This window comes from Nicotiana tabacum, chromosome 19, assembly GCF_000715075.1.
Source record: "Nicotiana tabacum cultivar K326 chromosome 19, ASM71507v2, whole genome shotgun sequence".
NCBI classification, from domain to species: domain Eukaryota; kingdom Viridiplantae; phylum Streptophyta; class Magnoliopsida; order Solanales; family Solanaceae; genus Nicotiana; species Nicotiana tabacum.
Window position 1 is genome coordinate 40,925,980 of NC_134098.1, and position 5,143 is coordinate 40,931,122.

The following is a 5,143-nucleotide window of genomic DNA, read 5'->3' on the forward strand; positions in this document are numbered from 1 at the left end:
ATCGAGTGGAAACCAAGACCGAGGACAATAGATTCGATTGGTACCGAGTAGATCCCGATGGGAACACGGCCGATGGGAGCAAACGGATGTTGGTCACCAGATGACCTTTAATGAAGAATATTCCTCATTATTAAATATGCAGCTGTTGTAGAGAATTTTGTCATTCATGACATGTCGTTACATATTCTTCAATGGCCCAATTTGTTGTCATTTAAGAGGGGTTCGATCCTAGGATCTTGTTCCCTAGGCATAGCTATAAATAGTGGCTTCAACAACCATTGTAACACACGAAATCTCTAGCAAACCTTATGCTACATTTTATTCCCAAGCTAAAGAATATAACTTTATTTTCTATCTAGTATTGTTCTCATCGTTGTCTTCGGAAGTCTTGCTCCCGGAACCAGGCTTGTTATTTCTTTCCACTAAGTCTAATTTTTTAATTAATGTATTTATCATTTTGAGATCAAATCAGTTCGCATGTTTATAAACCACACAACAAATTCAACTGTACCGTTTTACGGGTAAACAACTTTACAATGATATTTCTCTTTCAAAATTAGTTGTTCAATTATTATGCTGATATTTACCATATATATATTCATACGATTAAATAGATAAGTAAAATTGCAATATCAAAACTCTGTATTTAATTAAATGATGTCACATCAAATTTGATGGAAGGAGTATTTGATTTAATTAATCTCTTTAATTCTAAATGTTGAATATGTTTAGGCGTTTAGCTAGAACATGCAGCTTCACACTTATTTGAACCCAAGCAATTAAAGAAAATAATAATTCGAATTTGGAGCTCTAGAATGACAATATGGTTAACTAAAGCTTCGAAGGTGTAGTCTTACAAGCTAATTAAGGGGGGGGGGGCAGGGGGGACTCGTGGGAGAAATAACATCTTAAGAGAGATCTAATGGAAAAATGTGTAACTTTACATATTTGTTGTCTTCATAAAGTTGATACATATTGGAATTTAGGTGTAAATACATGTTGCAAAATTTTCCTTATCTGCAAATTTATCGTTATAAGTAGTACCACTTTTCCTGCTTACTAGTAATCTTGTTTACCCTAAAAACGGATAACAATTAAATTTATAAGTGGTTTTAAGGATACGCGGATTAATTCAATACAAATGATGAATCACGTTAGATAAAACAGATAAATGACGTAATAAATTGTCAAACTAATTAAGGGAAGTGATCCCGGACTCAGTAACAACTTTAATGAAATGCCTGCCTTCGATCCCGGGCTCACGTTAATGATGAACAAATGTAAGTACTTTGAATAATGGAGAAAATAAGAGTATATTGCCTTGATATGTGTGTTACAATGTCCCTAATGAATAATCAGACCCTCCCCCCTATAGAGTAGGGGAGTTACCCTAAGTACAATTCCATAAAAGATAAAAATCTTCTGTTTTACTAATCACCGATTTTCTACCGATACATGCCGAGATTCACGCCGTGACATCCAACTGGTCACGGATATAACGACCCTTTGTTGGTCGTGCTCGATTATCTGGTAATGCTCTCCGAGGTTTTTGGGTTTCGAATCGAACCTGGGGTCGTGGCCCCGATGCTTCCGAGTGCAAGTGTTTTGCCTGGACCCCGACTCGAGGGCTCCTTGCCTCGATTATGGTTCCTTGCAGTCGCGTCTCTTGCTCCGTTTACTTCATCAAAAATCGAGGCGTCCCACGGTCTCGGTTTCACCCGTATACAGATAGTTCCCTTATTTCTCGGAGAGTAAGTATACTGAAACGACGAGAAACGACATGTGCACTTCGATTCCTTCTTCAATACGCCTTGACAGAAACAACAACGAATTCGAAACGTCCCATCAGCTGTGTCATTATGACTTCAAACACGTGTCAGCCATCGACAGGTCATCCCTGGATGTGAAACGGCGCGAAGCCTCTATAAACACTCCCTTCCTTCGTTCATTTTTTACCTTTTGACCAAGATTCTACCTTCGAGTCTTCAGGATGTCACTTTCCTTCTTCGTACTCTAATATTTTTACCTCCGCTCTTCATGATTTCGCAGTAAATTGCAAGCTTTTACTTATTTCTTACCCAAACCAGCATACTTGACCTTTCATCTTCCAGCCTTTCTTCATATTTTTCAAGCTTTTTCCAGATAACAATGGCTAAAACTTCCAAACTTTTCCCCCCTAAAAGTCGTTTCCTCTTCTTCACAACCGACAGCCAAAGTTGAGGATACCACTCCCGATGTGGTTGTCCTCAAGAGATCCGCTCCGGTTGCGGCTACCGATGAACCAGCTGCCGAGCCTCCCTTAAAAATGTTCGTCCCCGGGGGTGCTCGATCGTCGATGACTTTAAGGTAGAAAAGCCCTCATCGGTGCAGGGCTGATGTGAGGCGGTATCTAGGTATATTTGATCCATCACGGTAAACGTCCTTCCTGTGGTTCGAAAGGACAACGGCTGTGTGGATAAGGACGCAGTAGTCCCCGGGCCCAAGGACGCCATTACTACCCATGTGGAGTGGTATCTGAGTGTTTACGCTTATCCCTTCACACTGGACCCGGTGGACCTGGTTATTCTTGACTTCTGCAAGAGGTTTGATGTATGCCTCGGTCAGATCCACCTATCGTTGTGGAGCATCGTAATCCTTCTTTGATACTTCGTGAACAAGACCAAATCCCGTCGGTTCACCATCGATCACCTACTACGCCTATACAGTCCCCGAGTCTTCCGAGGGGGACTGATAAAGCTCACACGCTGGGCTAGCAAAGCCCCATTCTCGAGCATCGGACTAGGATCGGGGCTGCCGGGGATGCTTCGTCCGGGTGAAGACTGCAGACTTGATCCTTTCTGAGTTTATTCCATTCCCCGAGAAGTGTAATGTATCTGGTAAGCACAACTTTCCTTTAAATGTCGATTTTACATTCATCTCTTTTTTCCTCACTAGTATTTGTGGTGGTGGAGCTGCTGCTCGATTCCCAAACGCCATTCCTCCGTTAAGGAGTAGATCGAGGGCATTTTTTTGCAGATGCCTTATTCCAAGCGCACATGGGCCGAACTCTCGAAGGGCCGTTGGGAGGCCCATTCTCATGGTAATATCTCTCTCCCCAATAAGTAACACTAGCCTCCCTTTTTAGTACTATATTCTCATTTCCTCTCTTTTCTTTTCGCAGACTTGTCTAAGACCATTGAGCTTAGTCCTTCAGTAGGGGACAAGGACATGTCCTTTGATCCCTCTACTTCAGAGCATCTCGGAGCTGCAAGAGGAGAGAAGAAGAAAATGAAGGCTCTGGGTTCCCCGAGTTCAGAGAAGAAGAAGCCAAGGAGAAGGTTGTCCTGTCAGCCAAAGGAGAGTTCTAGCTCTCAAGCACCCGACTCGGACTCGCTTTTTTGGCTCAGGGATGAGCCCGAGGAAGATAATATTTTTGTGGTCTGTAAGCCGACCTTCCCCGAAGAGGAGACGATAGACGAGGGGGAAACAACGAAGGCTGATCCCCCTCAGGTTCGGGAGGCCGATGTAGAGATAAGGGCTGAGACCTCTCGAGACGTCGTCTCTGCTCCGCCTGGTGTCATAGAGATTTTGGGGTTGCCTTAATTAGCCGAGTCCATGTTTGACAAAGCCCGAGCGGTGAAGGAGCGATCCAACGAAGGGACCCATGGAGCGGATGATCCCCTTCGTTCTTTTATTGAAGGTGTGAACTTGACTGCTCTAGAATACTTCTCCAGGTTGGGCGACTAGGAGGTACTGAGGAAAGACCTATCTTTAGAGGTATGCAGGCTGAATTCGAGCCCAAAATTAATCAACCAGTTCCCTGCCCCGAGCATGGATCCCGGACGTAAGAGGTCAATAATCATCACCGTCCCGGAGGATGCCCGGGTTCTTTCTGCGCCTGTTGGAGTAGCGACTTACCTCCGGTGCTTGGTAACCGAAGAATACCAAGCGAGAATGAATGAGGTGGATATATCATGCTTGTTCAACGAAGCGCAACAGGCACTAAACCGGGTAAGGCATCATTACGCTCTTCCATCCTCTGACTTAGTTTTCGATATTTCTCATGTTGTCTCTTTTTTATCTTTTTCAGGCCTCGGTACTCCATCATGAAAGTTTTCTCTAGTATCGGGATGAGGTTAACCAGCTTGAGGCGAAGGTCAGGGAGCTTGCCGAGAAGACGAACACGTATAAGCTTCTCAGCGAGCAACACGAATGTGTCGTTAAGAGTCTCCGGGCCGAGTTAGATGCGGCTCAAAAGAAGCATGCCTACTTGGTGGAACAAGTAAAGATTTTCGAAGTTAGCAATGACGACTTAGCCATGGCGACTAATGACCAAACCTCACAGGTCCAGCAGAAGATTGATCGGATCGACCAGCTCCGGGCTGAAATGAACGAGGTTCAGGCCATGGCCGATGTCTGGAAAGAAAATATGGACTGGCTGGCTTCGGAGAAGGAGAATGCCCGGGAGCAGCTGACATCGGTAGAGGTCCAACTCCGAGTGGCAAAAGAGAAGGCCGATGTATGGTCTCGGCAACTCGAGGACCTCCAAGCTCAATTGGGCTCAGCCATTGTTGAACGGGATGCCTTTACTAAGGAGCTCGAAATAACGAGGTCCGAGTCGGAAATAACCAAGGTTGATGCTGAAGAGATGGTGTCCTTGTAAAGGGCTGATATTGAGACAGCCGAGGCCCGCCTGAAAGTTATTATTGAGTATGTGAAGCGGTTGTCTCGAATGGAGACCTTCGAGGAGATCCATGCCCTAGGTTTCGACTTGTCGACTGAGATCGAAGAGGCGAAAAGGCTCGAGGTAGAGGCCAAGAAGCTGGCTGAACCCGAGGTGAAGAAGGCTCTGAGGGCTCCGGCGAACCCGAAGATGGAGAAGACCCCGACGACTGTAGTGACGAGGCGGGTTCCAGTGGAGATCAGGCATAGGTGCCTTAGTAAAGATATTTTGGAATGTATAAATAAGGTTTTTTCCCTTTTGGAAATTTTCAAGTCTATTACCTTTAGCATCCTCTTTACAATTACAAAGATTTCAAATGACTTAGCACGAAGTAAAATGTAGTAATAAGTTATTGTTCGGAGGTCCGAACAAGACTTGTTCTCGATGTAAGTTTTGTTTGAAACTTGTGGGAGCTTGGAATGACCGGAAGCGTTCCCCAAA